We start from the raw sequence: 25,809 nt of genomic DNA on the forward strand, positions 1-25,809 counted from the left end.
AACTGCGCGATTTTTACTTTAAAGCGATTAAATTATGTTATTCTTATGTTCCGGTTAAGGTTTTTATGCTTTTAGTCAATCTGCATGCAATAGCTGTAGAATTATCAACAGTTTAAAAGTTTAAATGTTGCTAATCCTAACGAGGCCCCCATTTGTTTGCATTTGAAACTCTTTGCAGAATAGTGAATTAAGTCAGCTGGTACACCAAATTCAGTGTGTTTTTACCAAATGTGACCAAAAGTTAACTTTCAATTTTGTGCACGGAAAAATTTGTGTTCTTGCTCGCTGGCGGAATTGCTTGTTTTTGCGTACAAACTCTAATTTTAATTGTAAAAATTATTTAAGCTGTTTTTAACTATATTTGGTGGTTTAGGTTTTTTTCTGTATCTTAACATTTTTAATGAAGATAGAGTTTTATGTATTTTTGCCTTGCCGCTTTGTGAGAACTGAACTGCTTGATTTAGAAATATATCTTTCGAGGAAATTCGATAAATAAAAAATAATAATAAAATTCGCTAAATAAGAAACTAAAATTCGCGGAAAATAAGTTTAAATGAAGTGCAGCAAAAAATGTGTGCATAATTTAATAGGCCGTACAAGGAAGTCACGTGGTGTCCACATTAGATATTTTGGATTAATTAAAATAAGCCGAAATTTCCTGAAATTAAATTTTTATCGAATTCCAATACTGAATCAAAGAACAGTGCATAAAATTGACCGAAACATGCGCTTTCCAGGATATAAATGACGATATCAGTTTATTTATTGCTATGTATTTTAACTTTCATAATAATGAATAAGGGGTCACACTTATTTTACTTTATAAAGCCTTTCGAGGATCACCTGACGTTGTCCACGCACCCCAAATTAATTTTAATCTTCAGAAAATCTTCCTGAACGGTCAGAAAGACCCCTGGGGGTTCGTAGGAACCATTTTGGGAACCACAGATGGACAGCAAATATGGAGGCTTCAATTGCTTAGAAATTATACAATGATTAAAAAAAAAAAACTGCTCTCGACATCGACTCTAAAAAAGAGTGACATCTTCCTTCACACTTTTGAAGTTACATAAGAAAATCATTTACCAAAAATAGGCTGCACCGACATGAGCCAGGTGTAAGACAGAACTCACATTCATGGATGTTCCGATACATGTGATTTCGATAGAAGATAAAAACCTTTTTTACAGCTTCTTGGTAATTTTTACCTCATTCACTTCTAAACTACGGATTCGATTTCATATGAACCCTCTTGTATGCACAGAATAACCGGATGCAATATCTTACATTTATTGATTTTGCCCTAATAAAAATTATTTCAACAAAATATATAATTAATTCCATTCATTCCATTACTCTAAAAAGTGCTAATTCCTAAAAATAGCTAATTCCTAAAAAAAGTGCTAATTGAAACCATCTGAAAAAGGGATTAACCTAACTCTAAAAATGTCTTACTTTACATTCTTAGAAATTGTTCCATTTTGTCGATTCAGTAATATAAATTTACTTTTAAACGGCAGATAAAAAGAAATAAACTTACTTGATATAATAAATCCAAAAGAAATCCTCTTGAAGCACTTGTAATTAACAACAATTTGGTACTTAAAAAAATACCAGTTGTAACTATATCAAACACAACACACGAAGAATAAACATCAAAACAATAACACCAACCAATTTAGCGGAGCTGAAGGCAAAAGAGTCTAGAAAAAAAATCCTTGATGAGGACTGTTAGAAAAAGATGCGTAGACCAATGCGAACACCACACGATAGGTTAACCAACCACCTGGTGGGGGTCAGATCCCGCAGCTTCCGTGACTGAGACCACTTCCGCTTTAGTCACGCTCTCGTGCATCAGCATCACTGCAACACTCATTTCTAAAATCCCATTCGAAAAGTCCCAATTAACGGATTCCGATTTAAAGACTGAAAAATACAGTATTCAGCTAACTCGAACAGACATGAAAGTTGATTAAAATTAAATTACTACTAAGTATCTACGAGGACGTGTCAAAAAATAACTGTAATATCTTTTTAATTAAAAGATTCTGAACAAACAGGATTAGAAACCTTTCATTTTCTAGCACAAAACCCACCTTGTTTGCAGCAAATATACCAGCACATCAATAACAATTTGTGGAGACATTGGGTTTATTTTGAAGCAGGAGTCATGAAAAATGAGCAATGCCCTCCGCAGGACTCGAACCACGGGACCTCTCGAACACGCGCCGAGTGTGCTAACCACTGCATCACGAAGGCACGCTAAGAAGGCGGGAGAAATACCTTATATACTCCCCCTTTTAAAGGGCGACTGGGGATTAGGTGATCCAATCGGTACATATATGAATAATTTAAGTAAAATTATAAGTGAAACTGTCGCATTTTTAGTCAGCCTACAAGGGCTATTCATTTCGTTTTGGCATTTTGCGTCGAATCACTATAAATGCATTATCACTTTCCAGGTTGTTGCCACCAAATGTTAGAGCCCTGCATTATATTTAAAGAAATTAAATAATGAAAAATCTGCATAAATGTATGTATGTTTCTCGCAGTGTGATAAAACAACGGTAGCTAAAGACATCCAAGTTTGAATAGCGTAATCCTCCACCCGAATATGGGCATCTGGAAACCGGAATTTGTTTTATTATCTATTTCATATTTTGTGAGGCATTTATGAGTTCTTGATTAAGAAACTCAACGATTTCAGTGCGAGCAATGACAACAGTACGGGAAAGGGGAAATAAAATATCTCCAGAGCGCGAGACTGTGTACCGGAAATTCTGAAGATATGCTTTTTTAAAATTATTTTGTGATATTACTGTTGAACTAGATTTCTGGTTTAAGTGCGAAAAACGTAATATTTAATGAATAAAGGTGACGCACAAAATGTTAAAAAAAAAGCCCCTTTAGGCGAATATGAAAATCTGGAAACTTTCAAATTTAATTCATATTTTTAATATTTTATATATTTCATCATTATTGTACATAAATTTTTCATTTACTACAGCCCCTTTGAGAAATCACACACTTGAGTTTCTTAGCATAAAGGGGTCATATAAGCTACGTTTAATTTCTATGTGTTTCTTATTATACAGTTAAACTTTAAGCGCAGGGTTCGGTGCAATAATTGATAAATAAAATACGCTCCCCGAATCTCGCATTAGGTATTGCATAACTCAAAATGCCAGATTTATTAAATTATGTCCGGCACTTCCCCTCAATGGTAAAGCAGCCAGAACAGGGTTACTATATCGAACTGTTTCGAACAAAATTCTAGAAATCTAGGTTACTTTCCTCTGCAAGCGGTATCTGTGAATCCTTTTTAACTAAAATTGTTTGATGAAAATCATAGGCAATATTTTTAAATAAGCTCTCAAGACAACGTTCATTTATGTAAAAATATCTAGCACTTCCTAAAATTAAACGAAGCAAATTAGTTAATATTTCAATATCAAGAAATTTTTTTCTTTTTAAAAATTTAAATTAAAAAAAAATAGTTACAGCTAAATCAGAATATGGAATTCATAGCATCTGTAACCTCCGAAATGTTTGCAAGAGTTAAGGGATGCTTTCGTGATGGATTTTCCAAGGTAAAGTTGCCTGAAGTTCCGAGTCCACGAATGGACAGAATTTTTGGAGCCCAGCGAAAATTTTTTAAGATTTGTATTATTTGCGTTTGCTATATAAATATGGACATTAATTTAGTAGTTCATTTATAACAAGCAAATAAATGTTAATAGTAAATTATCAACCCTTATTTATTATTATTATTACTATTATTATTATTATTATTATTATTATTATTATTTTTTTTGAATAACATATTTTTACAAATTCCAAAGGTGCAATTTGCCCAGAAGGATTATTAATTTCGTTTCGGCATTGTGCGTTGATTCACTTTTCAAATTGTTGCCAACAAATACCATCGCCCTGTATTATATTTGAAGAAATTAAATAATGAAGAATCTGCATAAATGTATGCATGTTTCTCGCATTGTGATAAAACAACAGTACCTAGAGCCATCCAATTTTGATTGACGTAATCCAACTGCGAATATGGGCATCTGGAAGTCCAAATTTGGAATTTGTTTTATTATCGATTTCATATTTTGTAAAACTTTAAGGAATTTTTGATTAACAAACGCAAGGATTTCAAAGCGAGCTATGGCAACGTTGTAGAGAAACACTATTTTTATGTCCAGCACGCGAGACTGCTTATCAGAAAATCTAAAGAGATGCTCAATTTAAAATTATTTTGCGATATTGCTGTTGAGCTGAATTTTATGGTTTAAGTGCGAAGAACATATTTAATAAATAAAGGTAAAACACAAAAATGTTATGAAAAAACGCCCCTTTGGGCGTAATTTAAAATCTGAAAGCTTTCAGATTTATTTATTATTTTTTTTTCTATTAATTTTTTCCCTCTTTTTTTCTTCACAGCAACTTAACGCATGCAGTTCATAATAAACTACAACTACATGCAAGTGAAGCGAGACACTAAAAAAAGTTAAAAAAGCACTGTTCGTTTCACGACTGGTTCGTTTAAAGCAACAAATATGAAGGCAGCAGAACCACCACAGCTGCATCTGTCTTTGATTATGGCAAAGAATTTGCGGTTATCTCCCAAGAGGGAGGGATGGCCTGTAGGGAATTGGGATTATTCAATTTTTAGGCAAAGCATACGAGGGCTATCTGCTTTAAGGAAGGGATACCTTCGTGGAGGACTTTTTAAGGGAAACTGGCTCGTATACACCTTACACATGGGGGAAACCACGAAAACGCCCATGCAGACAGCCCGTTCGCGGGATTCGAACCTCGGACCGAACTACCAGTGTTCAGCGTCTTTACCGCTCGGCCGCTGGTGAGACCAGGATGGACTGTAGGATTCCTCACAGTGTAATGCTGAGTTACTGTTGAACGTGAAGAATTTTAAGAACTGATAAGCGAATAATCGCTTTCAGTTCGTGTGGTAGGAAACAACAAGATAGAAGAGTAAACTAGCTCTTTATTATTCCAACTAAAATTTAACAAACTCCGTTTTGGAGTGTACAATAAAGCCGACACTTGGCTTTGAACTTAAGAGACTAAGAATAATACTAAACTAATCTTAACTAAAGGAGATATAGCCGAAGCTATCAAGATTCTAACTGAGTTGGCCCCTTAACGTTAATAGACTGCGAAGCTATCAAGGGCCTAAAGTACGGCTGAGTGTGATAATAGCTTACGAGAGAGTAGCCTAAAATGGCGGACGCGTGCAGCCAGAATACCTGGTATCTCTCTCACGAAGACCGAAGAACTTCGCGGTTAAATACCGCTCTTCCTGATTATGCATTCAGACGTGATTCTAAAACTGGCCGGAAGTAGTAAGCTGAAGTTAAGAATCGACAGGAAAGGAACTTTAACTCGAAATTTAATTGTTAATAAAATTAACATAATCTTTGCAGGACATTTTCGTGGGTAACTTTCTAAAGGAAATTGGCTCGTACCCATGTTACGCATGGCGAAAACGACGAAAACTCCCATGCAGTCAGCCCGTTCGTCTATACCAATGATCTGGGGCTTTACCGTTCGGCCGCGGGTAAGCTTTAATGAGATTATAGGAGGGATGCTTTCGTGGGGAACTTTTTATGCGAAACTGCCCTGTATTTACATGATGCAAAGGGGAAAACGTGGAAAATTCTAAACACCTCGCAGTCTGCACGTTAACAGACGTTAGCGTCGTGTCCAGCATTATCTGTAAAGAATGCGGATAAAACCAGCGCTCAGAGGTCATATTTCATCATCCACCACTGGACAGACTTTCTTAAATGGAATTAATTTGTACAGATATTACACGTATGGATAACCACGAAACAGAAGCATGCAATCACCTCGCTTATTAGTCATCTAATAACACTAATTAGTAGTTTAATCCAGAGACTATTCACCCACCTAGCGGCCGAAAGGTAAAATCACCGAACACTGATAGTTCCGACCTAGATTCGATTGTAGTCGAACGGAGCTGGTTGCATGGGAGTTTCCCCATGTGTAACGTGTGTACGAGGCAGTTCCCCTTGAAAAATCCTCCCCGAAGGGCATTTCTCCCTCTAGGCAGATAGCACTAGTTTACTTTGCCATAATCAACCAAACCAAAGACTATATTCTCTTTTATTTGCTGCTACACAAAAGTGAAAAGCAACTGAATCTTTTAATTCAGTGAAGAACTACTGCTGCTTAAAAAAAAAAATAATAATAATAATTTAAAATAAATATTCTGTAATTTCTTCACCAAATCTCCAGAAACTGGGAAAAACAAATTCCAGATTTTGTCTTCCATATGCCTATATTAGGGTGGAGAAGTACGTTATTCAATGGCTCTAGCTACCGTTGTTTTATCACAAAAGCAAGAAACATATATATAATTATGCATATTCTTAGTTATTGTCTTCTTTAAATATAATACAGGGAGATGATATTTGGTGGCAACAATTTCCCGTTGGGCTAAAAAACCAATTAGCTACAGATTCTTCTTCTTTCAGTTTATGGCACTGACAACCCAGATCTGAAGCTTATCAGAGATGACAACACGAAAAATATATTTAAATAAGACTGGTTCTTTCCTAGCATTTTTGCTACGATTTTTTTGGCTTTAGATAAAACTTTTGATCTGGTAACCCTGTTTACAGAGCGTCCCATTTGGTCTTGATGATCGGCACAGACAAAAGCGGCGAAAGTTCTAAAAGGTTTTCCCTACTCCGAATGGGGGTGGGGGCAGATCATAAAAGCGCGGGACTCAAAAGCGAACTAAAAAGACGCACATGAACGCTCTGTTGCTCCAGAATCACTTTCTGCAGCCATCCCAATCAGCAACAAAAGATGGTAGTGTTTGGAACCATTTTAACGGAAATTTATTAGACACCTGCGAATTTTAAAAAAAGATACTTTTTACAACAACGGATGTGCTTGTGTCTGCTTCGATGTCTGAAGTTCTTCGTTGCGCAACTGCTATAGTGGATCTATGGGCGGATCTTAAAGTCTGGAATTCGAAACAAAAAAAGACGATAAAAAAAGGTTACGTCTGGTTATCCGAATGTGATAAAACACGTAAAGTCCCATGAAGGCCTTCACGGAGGAATTTTTGAAGCAAACTGGCTTTCCGAGGAAAACGTTGCACACGGGAAAACTACAAAACACAACCACGCAGCCTGCCCACTCGTCCAGGAACTCTCTAACGGTGTAAGGATCTTAAGTTTTACTAACGTTTATTTTTATTTTAAATCTTTACTATCACTTCTTATTTTCTACTTCCGGCCAGAATTAAAAGCTTTAACTTATTTATGCAAAATTTGTCTGGCGAACGCCAAGTACTTAAGTTGTGGCTTTTTGCCAAGCGAGAGAGAGGAAGAAGTTAGTCGAAGCAGGCCGCTTACCTTAGCAGTTTTACTCGGTTGCTGGTTGCCTTCCAGGCCAGAGGTTTAATCCTCGTGATAATTTTTAAACGTATTGTAGTGTTAACAGTTCTCTGTACTACATACGGCTTCCTGTTAATATAAGGCCAATCTTCCACGTAGGCCCTTGTTTATTACTCCAAAGTTAAGTTAGAGTTGAGTTAAATATTTTTATATTCTTACGTTCAGACCACAAGTGGTTGGTCTCTGTATTCCGAAGTACGGAAATTATTGTAAAGAGTGAAAAATAAAGGGTTTCGTATACCCTTCTTGTGTATCTTGTCTACTTCCCACATTTATTGAACATAGCTTTAGTAAGCTCCCTGTTCCGAGTCAGGTTCCTCAATGATCCCCAAGCAAGTAAGGAGAAACACTGAACCTGATAACGGAAGGAAACAAATGTAATTTGATTCCTTAGAATTTAGCTTAATACTCGATCGTTGACCTGGCCACCCAGCTGGGATAGTGATTAGCAACGCTGACAGCCGTACCGAAAGGCTAGGGTTCAAATCCCGGAGAAGGCATGGATATTTGCAAATTCTGGACGGTATGAGAGTACTCTAAATATGCGGCGAGCTGAAAGACCTCTCGAGAGGTTGCTGGTAGGGGGGAGAAAGGTACTAGATCTTCAGACCCGCACTCCCGTGGTGCTAGCTCTCAAAACTGGCGAAAGAGGGGGACTAAGCTAAAGTCGGGCTATGGTGCTTAAGGTTCTTGCCTAGAGTCGTAGCTAGGGTTTTCAGCGCCCAGGGACAACTGAAGATTTCGCGCCCCCTACTGCTTGCCAAGGATGGAAAACATTTAATTCTAAAATGTCGTAACGTCAGTTTGGCGCCCTTTGGATTCTGCGCCCGGGGACAGATGCCCCCTCTAGCTACGCCCCTGTTCTTGCCAACGACAGGCGCAGATGACTCCTTGCCACGACTGAATGTTGTGGGTTTGTGCTGAGCTTTGACAGACAACACAGATTGGTAACAGCAACAACTTTGACATGAACTCTTTGCAGTATATAATATTAGAGTCTATGAAAAAATTGCAATTAATTTCCTAGGATTTTTAGCCGAAAGGGCATGTTCCATAAAAAGCCGAAAGGGCATGTTCAACAGCAATATCACAAAATAATTCAAAAAGATAATATCTTTAGAATTTCCGATACACAGTCTCTAGCGCTGGAGATAATTTTTTTTTTTTTTTCCCCTTGTACAACGTTGGCATTGCTCCCTTTGAAATCGTTGAGTTTCTTAATCAGAAACTCCTAAATGCTTTACAAAATATGAAATCGATAATAAAACAAATTCCAAAATTGGTCTTCCAGATGTCCACATTCGGGTGGAGACGTACGCTATTCAAAATTGGATGGCTCTAGGTACCGTTGTTTTTTCACAATGAGAGAGACATACATACATTTATGCACATTCTTCAATTCCTTTAAATATAATACAGGGCTCTAACATTTGGTGGCAACAATTTCAAAAGTGAAACACCATTTATCGTGAAACGCCACAAAATGCCAAAACGGAATTAATAGCCCTTCTGGGTTAACACCCTTTGGGATAAACAAACAAACAAACAAAAACAAGTGCGGAAGAGCCCACCATCTAACGTTTACAAGATAACGACATGTTCCCTGTCTCAAAAAAAGAAGGGTTATAAAAACACAGCTCACACTATGCTAAGAAGGTATCGTAAGAAAAGCCAAAAAAACTCCGACTTTTAATATCTGCCAGGAAAATCAATAACTCACTGCTGTCACGAAAATGCACTGACAAGAATTTCTCTGCCTACAGACGAGGATAATACAGAAGAGGAAACGGGAGTCCATTAGGGATGACGCAGTATCTTCCACAAACCAATTGCGATGGCCTGCAGGGAGGGGGTAAGGTTAAGTTGATGAATACAATAAAGGGAATACAAGGTGAGTCAGAACAATGTCATTCACCCTCTTATTAAGTGAGTCGGCTCATATAATTGCAGAAACAAACAAAGGTTTAATCATTTAAAGTTCGAGTGTTCCACATCAAAGCGAACGCGTCGGTTGCTGGATAAAATTACAGTACTAGTCAAGGGAAGTTAAATTTAGATTAGATTAGATCTAATATTAGATTAGTTTATTTACTTATTTTTCTTTATAAAAACTATTAAAGATAAAAGCAAAGCGAATGCTTAGTGACTTCCCTTCAGAGAATATATTCATTTAGCTTCAAACCGTTTGCGTCTTTTTGCCTTGTTATTTGGAAGATTTGTTTGTTTGTTTATGTGATTACGGCAAAGCCTCGAGGGGTACCTAAGGGAAGGGATGCCTTTGTGGAGGACTTTCTAGGGTGAAATTGCTAGTATACACGTAACACTTGGAAAAAACCACGAAAACGCACATGCAGCCACCCGTTCGTGGGATTCGAACCTCGGACCGAACTACCAGTGTTCAGCGACTTTGCCCCTCGGCCGCTGGTGGGTTCTGTTACTTAAAAGGGAGTCGAAGATGTTTGGAGAGTCATAGGTAATCATACGAAAATTAAACCATTTTTAAGTTAGTAATCATAATTTAGATTAATAATAATTTAATTAAATTAAAATGAATTTATAAAATAAATTTAATACTCCTTCATTTGTTCAGCCGAGAGGGGAAAAAGGATCATACCGAGGTTCGAAATCCTGAATTTCTTGCACATGCTTTTCCTTATGTGCAACGCCGCCAATACGAGCTGGTTTCTCTTAAAAAGTTCTCCACTAAGGCATCATTCTTAGGCAATTAGCCCTCTTGTACTTTGTTGCTTTCAATCAAACAAAATATCTGATGTGGACACCATATGACGCCTTTAAACGACCTATTAAATAAAACACAATTTTTGCCGAACTTCATTTACATCTATTTCCTCGAATTTCATTAGCGATGTATTTCTCTTTCAATCAGCTCAGTTCTCACTTCGCAACAAGGCAAAAATACACAAAATTAAAAACATCGGTCTTATAACACAGAAAAACCCACAACACCAAATATAGTTAAAACCAATTAAAGCAATTTTTACAATTAAAATTAGAATTGCCTTACAAAAACAAGCAATTCGGCCAACGGGCAGGAAGACAAAATTTTCCGTGCATAAAATTGAAGCTTAACTTTAGGTCCCAATGGGCAAAAAGACACGGAAGCGGGTGCACCAACTGACTGAATTCACTAAGGACAATAATATTTCGTTAAAAGGAGTCTACATTCCGAAAAGAATACACAGTGATAATTAAGATTATTATATCTCAGGATATTGTGTCGATATCTAACGGTAACTGAAGCATCTCTATGATCTTGTGATCTCTATGATCTCGCGTTCACGTCATATGAATGAATCTTGACCGCAGCTTAAATGTAAATCAAATGGCAGCCTCGTTAGGCTTAGCACCACTTAAACTTTTAAATTGTTAATAATTTTACAACTACTGCATAAAGATTAATTAAAGGCATAAAAACCTTAAACGGAACATAAGAAAAACGTAATTCAACCACATTTAAAGCAAAAAATGCACAATTTACCAATATATAAGAATAAAAATACTGAGTCCACTCAGCCGTGTAACAGAATGGGAATATTATATTGTGTGTTTGGTGAGGCCGATTGCAACGAAAAAGGGATCTGCACAATTAGCTTTTATAACAGTCCCACGCACAAAATTTCAAAGTCGTACGGCTATGCGTTTTGGAGTTACGCGAGATATACACATACGTACGTGAATACAGGCGTCACGAAGAAAAATCCCTTCTGAATCCATTTTAAAATTCGTTTCGGAAAAGAGTCGTTTATTCTATTCGTACGTGTAGATGTCACACAAATAATAATCTGAAAGTTTTTAGATTTTATATCACGCCCAAAGAGGCTTTTTTTAACGTTTTCTGCGTCACCGTCACCTTTCTTTATTAAATAAAAAGTTCTTTGCACTTAAACCATAAAATTCAATTCAACAGCAACGCCGCAAAATAATTTTAAAATACCATATCTTTAGAACTTCCGATATACAGGCTCGCGCGCTGGAGATAATCCCCCCCCCGTACAGTGTTGCTATTGCTCGCTTCGAAATCGTTGAGTTTGTTAATCAAAAATTCGTTAAAGTTTTACAAAATATGAAAAAGATAATAAAACAAATTCGAAATACCACGCCATATTCGAGTAGAGGATTACGTTATTCAAAATCGGATGGCTCTAGGTACTGCTATTTTATCACAATGCAAAAAAATTCATCTATTCATGCATATTCTTCATTATTTAATTTCTTTAAATATAATTAATACACGGAGATTATTTTGTGGCAACAATTTGAAATGTGATTCAACGCATTTAAGTTTTCAACGCAAAATGCCGAAACGCAAATAGTAATAGCCCTTCTGGTGAAAATTGCCCCTTTGGGTTAAAAATCACTGAAAAGGATTCGAGAGCGGTCAAAATAGTTATTTCGTTGAGTGTGTGAGTGTGTGTGTGATTATGGCAAAGCCTCGAGGGCTATCTGCTTAAGGGAAGGGATAGCCTTCGTGGAGGACTTTCTAAGGGAAACTGGCTCGACGTTACACATGGGAAAAACCACGAAAGCGCCCATGCAGCCAGCCCGTTCGCGGGATTCGAACCTCAGACCGAACTACCAGCGTTCAGCGACTTTACCGCTCGGCCGCTGGTGAGCCAGTTATTTCGTTGAATATGATACCGGAAATTTTTCGCAGTTATAATACTTTAATTCGTACAAGGAGGTAAAAACTGTTAAACTGTTTTCTGCTATCGGTTACGAAACAAATGCCCAACACAATTTCCCCCTTTTTTTAAAGAGAAAAATCGCATTTGCTCTTCTTTCAATCAGCGAAAACAAGAATTAATAATGATACGCTATATATATATATACCAGTTAACGCAGCGAATCAGCGTAGCGAATATCACAGCCATTCGTTTACACAGAATGGCAGGAAGCCAATTTACGCGAAACTGGCTAACTGTATTAAGATAATTTAATTAAGATACAATAACACGTCGAACAAATACTAATTTAGAAGTTAAACAACAAAAATCAGCGTTATATTTTCAAATTTTCACAGGACTAGTTTCGATGGTTTTACCGAACTATCATCCTCAAATGCAAAAGCGCAAATGAACAAGATAAGATAGGAAAACTTCGACAGGAGATAGGCTACTGGCGCCATCTGTTAATGAAACCAGAACTAAAATATAATTTCGTTAAAGGCTGAAGGCGAAGATGAATTGGAATTAGAGTCGTTAACTAGAACAGAAACATTTTTTTGAATGTGAAATGCCTCTAGAAAATCCAGTTCAATGGAAAATGTTTTTTAAATAATTTTGGCAGCAGAAAAATTGAAAGTGTGGTTTTTGGGACCAACAATGTTGGGCACCAGAAGACTTCTGTGTTTCCTTTTTTCTAACATATGCCTCATGATCCTTAACGCGAAATTTTAAGGCTCTCTTAGTCTGGCCAATGTAAATTAAGCACGTTAGCAAGGAATCCTCTAAATACCCCAGGAGTTCATATCCAGAATGGGGTCATTGAGTATAGAATTCGGAATTTTATTGATGGGAGAATAAACGATCCGAAAGTTAAATTTCTGCAAAATACGTGCAACTTTGTAACTAATTGATGGAAAGAAGGGAATGAACCCCGAATTTTTATAATCTCCTAAAACAAGAGTTTGCCTTTTGGTGTGCTTTTGCAAATGAGGATGATGGTTCGGTAAAACCATCGAAACTAGTCCTGTGAAAATTTGAAAATATAATGCTGATTTTTGTTGTTAGACTTCTAAATTAATATAATGTATTAAGATACTTTGATTATTTACACGATGACGGTTAAATACTGCATTTCCAATTCAAAAATCAATTAATTACGCAACAGATCAAAAACGATATTAATTTTAAATTTTCTAAGGTTAATTCCATTTTTCAGTGGAATATATTTCGCTACCTCGCAAAACACTGACATTAAACTGTTTATCGTTAAAGCCTGAAGAAGTTGCCTTTTATTTCATTTTTACAGTTTAAAATAACTATTCTTCAAACACGACAGGAATATTCATTGTCTGAATCGCAATAAAAGCAAATATTTGGAAGAAACTTTGCCAAGATATCTGGAATGAGAAAAATGGTTGCAATAAACCTTTTCTTTGGGGGAAAATAATGCATTTCTCTGAAAAATCGATATCATTTTTTCGTTTCGTTTATAGGTCAGACATACCAATGGAAATGCTCTTTTCATAAGAAAAAGCCAATTTAAGCCAATAAGGTCATACGTTATTGGTGACCGAAAGGGTAAAGAATTACATATGCATTAAAATTTTTTTTTGATGTGGCTACCGCATGACTTTTTAGTACGTCCTCTTAAATTATACCCGTTTCTTGCTGCATTTAATTTAAACTTATTACCTGGAATTTCATTAGATATATTTCTCATTCAATTAATTCAGTTCTTACTTCGCGTCAAGGAAAAATAGATCAAAACTCCAAACATCTTCACCAAAAATTGTAAAACACAGAAAAAAAAAAATAAGATACTAAATGCAGTTTAAAAAAAAAAAAAAAAAATTCACAATTAAAATTAGTTTTTACAGAAAAACAAGCAATTCTACCAGCGGGCATGACCACAGATTTTTCGCTGCACAAAACTGAAAATTTACTATTGGTCCCAATCGGTTAAAAGACACTGAAGGTGCACAAACTGACTTAATTCACTGTTCTACTAAGAGTTTCACTACTAAAACTTTTAAGTGGTGAAACTCTTAGTAGAACAGTGAATTACTAATGAAAGTCTTAGTAGAACAGTAAATTATTAATGAAACTCTGAGCAGTGTTAGCGCCACATTAAAATTTTTTATCATTCTACAAATATTGCATGCATATTATCAAAAGACATAAAATCTTAACCGGAACATAAGAACAACTTAATTTAATAACTTTTAAAGGAAAAAATGCACAATTTACCAACACAGAAGAATAAAAAAATATGATGTGTACACCACACGACCTCCTTGGATGGAATATTAAATTATACAGATTTTTTTTCTGCATTTCGTTTAAATTTATTGAATTGAATTAAATCTACTTCGTCGATAGCGCATGAACCACAATAGAATAAATGTGCTTTTTAAAATTCGTTATATTTACCACAGCGATACTCTGGCGCTAGGTTCACTGAACAGCGTTACATCGCATTCATTTTATAATTCAGAATGCACAAAAATTATATCATCTGGAGAATTATCTAATCGTTGCCACATGTTCTATTCAAATACTATAATAAATCTAACACGATATATAAAGGACATCAAACAAATAGCAAATAAACAGTTTTTCATAGACGATTCAGTGCTGCTTACCTAATGCCCATAACCCTACTCGTAAACATTCTCCTCTACCGAAACAGGGGGCCACCAGCGGCCGAGCGGTAAAGTCGCTGAACACTGGTAGTTCGGTCCGAGGTTCGAATCCCGCGAACGGGCTCGCTGCATGGGCGTTTTCGTGGTTTTCCCCATGTGTAACGTGTATACGAGCCAGTTTCCCTTAGAAAGTCCTCCACGAAGGCTATCCCTCCTCTTAGGCAGATAGCCCTCGAGACTTTGCCATAATCACATACACACATACTACCGAAACAGATTGGCGACAGTATTTTCTGTTGATACGAAAGATTTATTTCCTCGAATTTCATTAGAGACATATTTCTTATTCAATTAATTCCGTTCTCACTTCGAGGCAAGGCAAAAATAACAAAAACTCAAAATTATCTTCATTAAAAATTGAAAGATTTAAAATTACAGTCTCTACGCAAAAACAGGGAATTCGGCCAGCGTGCAAGAAGACAGATTTTTCGGTGCACAACACTGAAAGCTTACTTTTGGTCTCACTCGACAAAAAAAAAAAAAAAAAAAACACTGAAGACGTAGAAACTGCCTTAATTTGTTGTGGACGCTACGCTGAGTCAAAAATGAGATAATTTAATAACTTGAATGATAATTCCAGAATGGATTAAGCAAAATTTAATTCGCAATAATAAAAGACGTTACTTTGTTGTTGCGAAAGTTAGTTTCTCTAGACTGGCAACAAATCCACTATTCTGCTAAGTTTCAAATGTAAAGAAATATGGCTGTTATAACGACATGTCAGCGACTTTTGCTGAAGCAAGTAGCTCATAATTTTGTCTATCGTTGGCATGGGCTTCAGGCACCATATATGACTTTGCTCAGATCTGTCCCAATTTTGGAAAAAAAAAAAAAAAAAAAAAAAAAAAGCACCCGAGGCGACGCATCCGAAGGTCTCAGACTCCTCTTTCCCTACCACAAAAACCTTTCCACAGAACTTGCAGCTCGCCACGTCTTCTGAGTGTCCCCATGCTGCCCAGACACTACACATTTACAAACATCCATGACTTCCCCGGAATTCTAATCCAGGTCTGGCACTGGTTAAGACTGATAATTGCATCTATCATTGGCATGGGCTTTCTACACCATGTGTTTCCGTGCCAATTTTGATAAAGAGTTCCAGGGAAGACGCGACCGACGGTCTCCCACTTCTCTTTCCCTACCACAAAAGCCATTCGATAGAACTTTCGGCTCGCCATGTGTTTTGAGTGCCCCATGCCGCACAGCCACACACATTTACAAACATCTATGCCTTCTCCGGATTTCGAATCCAGGCCTTTCTGTCCGGCAGTCAGCGCCACTAACCGCTATCCCGTCCGAGCGCCTGATATAGATTTTTGTAGCGTAGTTTAAGTGAGATGAGATCACTTGGGGTCACGTGATATGAACCGGCGAATCAGGGTGTTGATTTATGAAAGCATAGTAAATTCTTAAATTAAAATCTTTTTACAAATTTGCTGTCTTTATTTACTGGCTTTTTACAAAATTTTAAACCTTATAAAATGCTTATGCCTTCAAAATAAAAAATTCTCGGAACTAATATTTGTTAAAATTTTTTATGTGTATACTTGTATACGGTATGTTGTCGCCAATAAAGTCTGCTTGGCGAGATCTGCGCCGGCGAAACGGAAAAGTACCAAAAAAAAAAAAGTGCTAGAAACTGCGAACTGCAATAAATGTTTCCAGAAAATACTGCAGCGAGTAAATTTTGCAACATAACGTAAGCAAGTAGTAAAGTAAACGTTATTAAAACAATTTTTGAAGTTCAGAATTTTTAATAGTAAACCGAACAGGTATAGTCTGGCTTGAATAACAAAAATACTTTGCAGCAATAATAAGAAAAATTTGATCAAATGTTAATCAAGCTCCATAAAAACTCAATGCGGAAGGACCACTTTGTCCTCTTAGAGAATCTTTTCAATAGCTCCATTAAGTGCTTTAAGTAACGTTTGTATTCCTTTTATGTCGTTCTTGTGACATTTTTATTCATTCTTGTCGGTCTTCGTTTCCTTCAATGAACTGCGATGGCTGTTTCATGTGCGAGAACTTCCGCCAAATAACTTTTCATCATACGGCTAAATGCTTCATTAGTTCTCCGGCAATAGTGATATGTTTTCAAAGTTCATTTTGCAGGTAACACAGAGTTTGTAAATTTAGACAATAGGTATCATTCATAACATAATAGGGTTCGTTGACATTAACTCCTTTTGCTTATTCAAATGCCCTTTCTCTTTTAAATTTACGTGTGGCTTTTTTTAGATTCTATGTCAAGATGTTCTTTTAGTTTCTGGTACTTGCCCGCAGCTTCTTTTGTTATATAGTGATTTTGAGTTGACATGACTACCTCCCCCTCCCCCCCCCAAAAAAACTGAAAACCTTCAGATTTTATATTACTTCTAAAATGGCGTTTTTTTAACAGTTTTTGTGCTACCTTTATTTATTAGATATCATATTCTTCCCACTTAAACCACATAAAATTCAATTGAACAGCAATATCACAAAACATTTTAAAGAAACAAAACAGCATATCTTTAGAATTTCTGATAAACAGTCTTGCGCGCTGGAATTTTTTTTTTTTCTTTTTTTTCCCCCCTTTTTTTTTATGTTGACATTGCTCGCTTTAAAATCGTTGAGTTTGTTAATCAAAAATTCGTTAAGTTTTACAAAATTTTAAATAGATAATGAAACAAATTCGAAATTCGGGCCCATGTTCGGTTGGAGGACTAAGTTATTCAAAATTTGATGGCTTTTCACAATGCGAGAAACATTCATGCGGATTCTTCCTTATTTAGTTTCTTTTAATATGATACAGAGGGCGATAATATTTGGTGACAACAGTCTGAAAAATGAATCAATGCAGAAAATGAAAAGTGTATGTGTGTGATTTATGGCAAAGCCTCGAGGGCTATCAAACCTAAGGGGAGGGATGCCTTCGTGGAGGACTTTCTAAGGGAAACTGGCTTGTATACACGTTACACATGGGAAAAACCACGAAAACGCCCATGCAGCCAGCCCGTTCGCGGGATTCGAACTACCAGTGTTCAGCGACTTTACCGCTCGGCCCTGGTGGGCTCCAGAAAGTGAAAAGAAAAATTAGTTTTGAGACTAACAGCCCTTTGAGTCTAACGCCCCTTTGGGAAAAAAAAGAAAAAAAAAAAAAAAAAAACGTGGATTATTACTGTTGTAGATTACCACTGTAGTCGCTTTCCAAGTACATCTTCAAAAAGTCGGTGAGACTTTTTCCAGAACGTACGTTTTTTTTTAACAGCTTTTCCCATAAAAATAAAGTTGCATTGTCGTTGCTTACTTGTTATGTAAAGTAACAACCAACCTATAGAAATTAGAAAAAAATTTAAAAATTAGAAAGTGTTTCAAGGAACATTTTAGCATATGGCTTATTGGTGTCCAAGCTTTTTCGATATTATGCCGAAATTTGAGATAATCGAAAACTGCTGAAAGAATTATGGCCTGCTTTTCGTAGAAGCATAATTCGCTTTACTCCCTCCGCGTTTGTTTTGTATTACATGCACGAACTACTCGAAGATTTCTTTAGGAATACGATGGAATACTATGTTGTTGTTCCATTTCAAGCCATAATATCAGAAGCCTCTGCACTTCTGCGATTACGCTTTCTTGATGGTCTTTGATAGTAGAGAATTTAAATTTCTCAATCCCCTCTGCAATATTTTACTTTACATATTACATAAATTTACACTTCAGTTTAATTCAATCTCTGTCGAGGTAGATCGAATAGAGCGAGGTAGTACACAGGCTGTTCGTACATTTTTTAGACGATTTTCTTTGTACTTACAGAAATATTTTACCTAAACAGAAATATTTTGCTTTTTGTGTTTTAAATGTTAAATTTGATAACTCGTAATCTTCACTACAACGTAATTTCCAATACAGTACAGCACTTTTTTTTTGGTAGCTTTATTTCGTACAAGGAAGTAAAAAAGGAAAGAGAAAAAATTCCAATAATGACAATATTGGTTGGAATCATGTGACATCTAAAGGCAGATATGCCACAAAATAGATTTCACATTCCGTTTATACTAAAGAGGCAAATTATTTTCAAAACTAGAATTTTGATTCTCTATTTAATTTAATTACGGAAATTATAATAAAAATACCATGTAAGTCAATAGTCAACAGTCCAGCAAAATGAATTTTACAGCAAAGACCCTGAAACTATTAGAACTGATGCTATATAGGATTTAGACCTCCAAACCACCACTGGCACTGGCCGAGTGCAGAAAGACTGATGAATACTGTCATTTGGAATCTGGCTGCATGGATATTTTCGTGTTTTTCTCTGTGTGTAACATAAATACCAGCCAGTTTCCCTTGGAAATCTTCCACAAATGCATGCGTTACGCAAACAGCCTTCATGTGGTATAAACAAATACACCTAACTAAGAAAGTTTTGGATATCCTCAGATATAAAACAGTCAAAGGCGAATGTTTAATGCTGTGGACTTCTTACAATTACCTTGGCAGAACTTTACAAAAATATTTTGGAGCCAAAATTTCTGAATATATTCTACTTTAGTATAGTCAAATACGTTAGATTTTACTCAAATGTCCAGCAGATTCAGAGATTTTTAGAGGTTAGAGGCTAATCACATTTTGAATATTTATTCTATTACGAGTTAGAAAGACGAAATTGGACGCCATTTTGGAGAGAAAAATACTTTCAGAATAAAAAAATTATTTTTGGCGAAAAATAACAAAAAAATTACAAGTGATTTTCATGGAATATTTTTTAATGATACAAAAGAAAATGACTTCTCTGCCGCCCGTTTAACTGGAATGGGGGGGGGTTCTATTATTTGTGTATAGAATTCGGGAGAAAAAAAAAGAAAGCCCACAATCCGGCTGTCAAGAGAAAAAAAATATCAGTCGTAAAATTATTATTTTGATCCCTTACGGTGTTTGCCTCTCTGCAACAGAAAATAACTAAAAACAAGAGGAAATATTTCTTCCAAAGAAACTTTGTATCAATAAAAGGAAAAAATATATATTGTTTGTTTTCTGAACAACAATGCTGGCACCCATGTGAACAAATGCTCTACTATCGCGACGATAGAGAATACAGAAATCAATGAAATACTATTGAAAAACGGAAAGGGGCCAAAAAATGTCTTTTAAGCTTCTTATCGAGTTCTTGAAAAATGGGAATTTCTCTTTCCAGCAGCAAAAGCGTTTAGTCTTAAAATGTAATATGAAAGCAATTTTTAGAAACATTATTCTTGGTCTCCTGATATTGCTTGTCGAGTAAAATTTATGAATCTTTTCCGTTACCGCACAACACATGCCAATTTTCTGCTGAAAGGTACATGATGCCAAAAATTACTCACTGGCCAATATTAAATATATCGTTCTTATTGTAACGCTGTAGATAGTACCTAACAACGGCGGATCAGTCTGTAAATTTGCCATATTATTATCATGTTAACATAAGAACGTTCACTTTTCACTAAATAAAAACTCAACAATAAACATTTAGAATTCTAGAAATATGGCAAGATTTTCCCACCGCAAAATGGCACATTACGTCTGCTTCATCTAACTGTCACAGATGTACAATTAATGAATTAAATATATTTTTAAATCTGTTTAGTATTCCGTTTATTGTTGCCATTTCATTTGTTATATATTGTAATCATTATAGTCAAACTCAACAATAAACATTTAGAATTCTAGAAAAGATGGGAAGATTTTCCCATCGCAAAATGGCACAATACGTCTGCTTCATCTGTCATAGAATTACAATTCATGAATGAATTAAATATATTTTTAAATCTGTTTAGAATTATGTTTACTGCTGCCATTTCATTTTTGTTAAACATTATAGTCAAATTCAAAAATAAACATTTAGAATTCTAGAAATATGGGAAGATTTTCCCACTGCAAAATGGCACATTACGTCCGGTCATCTAATTGTCAAAAAAGTACATGAATTAAATGTATTTTTAAATCTGTTTAGAATTCTGTTTACTGTTGCCATTTCAGTTTTGTTAAAAATTACAGTTATTATTTTGTCGTATGATAAAACAAACTATCGTTTGATATTGTTCAATTAACTTTTAACTGAATGTCTACGCTATAAAACAAGAAGCACATACAGTGACCAGAACTTGTAACATTTCTATTCTCTCTTATAATCTTAATCATTTATCTCTAATAACAGTGTTGTATTTAGTGTTAGTCTATTGTCACTTAAAAGTTGTTCAAGCGTGTTTTTCCATTTTGTTCTATGTTTATTGAAATAATTAACTTAAGAATGAAATAATTAACAAAAGAAATATACTTATGTTTTGATAAAAAAAATTATCACAGTCGAGATGAGTTGATAAAAGTACGGTTTCCCAATGGATAAATCAATAACAGAAAGATCCAAACTTGTTCAGAAATATTTCAACCATTTTGAAAATCTTGAAAATTTGTGTATGCCAAAACTCGCATATTTTTAAAGCAAAAATATTCCTCATCCTTTGGCGTTACTAGAACAAAGAAAGCTAGAATATATTCAAAAAAGCAGCTTTTAGTTTATTGGCATTGATATTAAAAGGAGGCGAATGTTCCTTTTTTTCTTTTTTTCAGAGCTGTTTCATATCAGTTAATTAAAGAAACAGGCATTAGAAAATTTTGAGAATTTTCTAGAAGCACTTCGCAACTAACGTCACATTAAGATCTCTCGAACAAAACCTCCCCCTCCCCTCTCCGGAGGGGGGAAAACCGCTTTATTCCCAGGCCACTTTATTTTATGCTCAACAAGTACTATAACTTCCACAGAATTTAGGTTACGTTATGTTAGATTAGGTTATGAGAATATGGCAAAGCTCGCGAGCTAGCTGAAGGGAATAGATGTCTTCGTGGAGAACATTTTAAGGAACACTTGGCTCATATTAACGTTACACATAGGAAAATCCACAAAATCTCCTATGCAGCCAACCCATTCTTCGGGATTTAGACCCGATCAAACTACCAGATATCACCGCTCGGCCGTTGGTAGGCCTCCATTGAATGAAACGTACATATTAACGCTACCACCTTGGCGCTATTTGGCGCTTTTTTACTGATGAAAAGGTAAAAGTTACGTATCGGGTGCAAGATGATTGTTTCTGCGACTCTCTTCAAAAAGATTTCCGAAGTTACGATAATTATCGTAAGTCGGCCAGCATTATCAACATATGCAAACTGAACATACTACAGCAATTTTAAATAAAACTTTTAACCGTGAAAACAACAGTAAAAAAATAAAAGGTTGATCTTTACATTATGGTAACTTGGCGTTTTTTTGGCGAAAATTTGGCGAACAACTCTCCTACAGCAACCCTCTATTTTTTTTCCCGCCGCCATTTTGTCTTCACGAAGTAAAGACATGTTTCTTTTCTTTTTATCTACTGGACACTTCTTCCAACAATCTACTAGCCGAATTACACTTATGCTAGAAATTTTATCTAACAAAACTGCTTAATCATGACAAATATTCATTGCAAAATTGGGAAAAAGTGCACAATACCATACTCCTTACGCGTTTTTCAAAATAACACATACACATAAACCATGTACACGCCGACTTATTTTTACTTGAAAAAACATCCCAGAATTGCACAAAAATGGCATTGCGCACACTCTTCACTATATCCATGTACACTGCTTTTTTCTCATAAATTAGAAAAATTTCACGAAAATACATGACAATTTTCTCAATCTTTAAACCCGGTAAAAAGAACATATATGAAATTACCTGATCGCGAAAAAGTATTTACCCTTTCCAAATATGAACATTTCCACATATAAAATAAATAAAATATCCAAAAACTTTTACCTCTAAATCATCTATTATATTATACACGTCACCAACGAATTCATACCGCAACCATTACAAATACTTAGTGTCAGATATTTAAATTATTTCCATGCACGTTTACTTCAACTAAAACGTATACCAAATTCCTACAAACATAAAATTCACAAAATAACTATCATTTAATTAAAATATAATTAAATTCAAAAACACTACTTAAAATATAAATGAGCACATACATTAAATTAATACATACATAAATACCCATTTTGAATTCACTTTAGTTACGGCCATGGGATCCAAAAATTCACGAACACTGTTTCACACAACACAGAATAAAGCCAAATACAAAATTTCCAGATTTTTTCCCGATTTCCCCCCTTTTCCGATTAAAGAACCGTAATTCGTCCATTAATATCACATGACATATCCCATGATCTCTCATTTCCCTCACACAAAATAATGCGTAATCGGAACTGAGTACTGCTCACATTATTACCAAAGGCCCAGGTAGTAACCTTTATCGCCTCCAAAATGTCGCCAAACTACCAGTTACCATATTGTAAAGATCAACCAAATAAAACACTTACATTCATCTCCAAATTTTTCTGTAATTTTTTTTGCATTATTCTCTTCGAGTGCAAAACGTATGTTTTCGCTTTAAAAAAAAAAAAAAAAAAAAATTACAGAACTGCAGAAACTTGACATCGCTCAAACCTCGGCAGCTGTTTACCAAACGCATCTCCTCGTTGGTTTTAGAGATTTTGCGTCAAAATTCCACTTCCTGAAGAAATTGTACCCCAGTTTCTTTCATCGCTATCAAAATCCGCAAGCGGATATTTTAAAATTAAGCATAACATATCGCGATTTGTTTCATAAAAGCCGTTGGAATACAACAAAAAGAATGCATATGAAAATGGCGACGTTGCATGACTGATGAATTGCTATCAGCATGGTTGCCTGAAGAATCATTATGCGCAAGGTTGCCAGAATTTGGCACATTCTGAAAATTTGGCCATTTCTGCTAAGGTGGTTGCGATAACACATAAGTATCCATTGACATTACACGGTCAATTAATACATGGGTTCAGTAGGGCAAACAATGAAGACATTTAATACATCTACCTTACTAGCTGTTTTCATTTCTATCACATTGTTTACAGAATCACTAGCATAAAATCATTATTTATTATGATCGCTAAGAACTTTTTCCATTGAAATTCTGAGCAAAATTTATAACTACTACAAAATTTATAACTAACAATTTCCTATTGTTATTTTGCTAAGAATACCGATACAAAATTATTTACTTTGAAATCTGGATATGTAATAATTGCTTATATTACTCATCCAAAATTATGTATTCAGAGAATGGAATTTCCCCCCCCCCGAAGATAAAAAATAATGGTACATAAGTAACAACTAAATATATGACGATTAAGTGAATGCATTTAATTTGTCATTATCTGATTTGAATCCAAGGTATAATAATTTATTAATTTAACGCAACTTAACTGGTTTATCATAAGAACCGGCTGCTATTTTACAATGCTTACTTTTTAATATTTTGACGCTCATCAACGAGTTCAGCTCGCATTACAAATTTATGACTGACAGATATAGCGTATTTAGAAGAGAGAACTGCTTAATCTCGTAACCGCCGAAGAGTTAGTTAAAGACAAGATAAAAATTCAACATGAAACTAAGGGAAAAAACCTTTATTTTTTTTGGGGGGGGGAAATCTGAAAGCTTTCATATTTTATATGATGCCCGAAGGGGAGTTTTTTTCTTTAGTCCAAAGAGGCTTTGTCCCTGAAGGACTATTGTTTTGACTATTGTTGTATACAATTCAACAACAAAATTTAAAAAAAAAAAAAAAAAAAAAATTAACAGCAGCATTTGTGTAGAATTCCCGATGCAGTGTTGAGTGTTGGTATATATTTTAAAATATTTTTCCAAAACGAAATTAATATATGGGCAAATTGCCCCTTTGGGCTAAAAATAATAAAACGAAATTATTCTATAATTTATCATTTTATAATAAATTATACAATAATTTCCTTTTGTAAGAATAAAACGGAAAATTTCATCACCAGCGTTGCAGAAAATATGCACGTGGGCTCCATAAAGAAAAACAATCCAATTATTCGAATTTTTCAAATATCCGGATAAACTGATGTTCCAAATAGTCCGGAAAGATCCACAGCATTTTACATAACGAATCAGCAGTTGGATATAAAAATTGGCTTAACTCCTAAAAGTACAGACATTCTTTAGCAAAAAAAAAAAAAAAAAAAAAAAAAAAAATAACCGGCTACGCTAAACCGCTAAACGAAATACAGAGTATCGTTTGCTGAAAATCATACTTTTCCTTTCCTCTCCATCTGAAATAACCAGCAGCGATTTCTGAGAACTTTAAATCGTTCGTCTGCTGCCTCAAAGTGGAGTCTTAAGCACGCAACACATTCGAAATGAAGAGGGACATATAGGCTAGACACATAGCTTAGCTAAGTGGAGAAACCAGTTTAGGGTTCACTAAACCACAAGAAAAAAAATTGCAGGTAAAGATGCGATACCACTCACGCAATTCTAAACGGTGGAATTTTCTTCGCTCAAAGTATATGATTAGACAGGCGTCAAATTACAGAACCGTTGCCAGGTGCAGCGTTTTGAAACAAAGCTTTAACTCTCGTGATCTCAAGTGAGCTTTAATAAATAGAATAAACACAGGTCGGATTTTAATAGGAAAATAAAATATTTTGATTATAACAAGCTTTATTTTGAAAAAAGTGTTATCAAAATAACAATAAGGATTTAAAAAAAATCCCCTAACGCCAAATTGAAAAGAATAATGATCGGTAACATGCATTGTTCTTTAACAAGCTACATCCGCTTCACTTAACGATATTGCAAAAGAACCGTTTTTATATCATTAATGATGTTATAAATTTTTATCATTCGTTTGCAAAACTGAACAAAAATAGAAACAAATACGAAATCATAATAATAATATTTTTTAAAAAATTCTGAAAGTTTTCAGATTTTATATTACACTCTGGGCTTTTTTTAACGTTTTGTGTGTTACCTTTTTTTTTATTAAATATCATGTTCTTCGCACTTAAACCACATAAAATTCAATTCAACAGCATCATCGCAAAATAATTTTAAAAGAGCAT

At 35.1% G+C, this 25,809-nt stretch overlaps 1 protein-coding gene across 6 annotated transcripts in view; it reads right to left on the reverse strand.

Moving 5' to 3' along the window:
- The window catches only part of LOC118189255 (protein 4.1-like), a 189,054-nt gene that overhangs the window by 148,636 nt on the left and 14,609 nt on the right, over nt 1-25,809 (reverse strand). Inside the window, exon 1 of one of the 6 annotated variants that reach the window (XM_085812801.1) lies at nt 1,541-1,679. The exons of the other annotated variants lie outside the window; for them this stretch is intronic. The gene's annotated coding sequence lies outside the window, so the exon portion shown is untranslated. Of the gene's footprint in view, nt 1-1,540; nt 1,680-25,809 lie in introns of those variants that run through there. 6 annotated transcript variants of the gene reach the window in all.

This window comes from Stegodyphus dumicola, chromosome 1 (genome assembly GCF_044657685.1).
Source record: "Stegodyphus dumicola isolate Sdum_Otavi_A_Nest chromosome 1, ASM4465768v1".
NCBI classification, from domain to species: Eukaryota; Metazoa; Arthropoda; class Arachnida; order Araneae; family Eresidae; genus Stegodyphus; species Stegodyphus dumicola.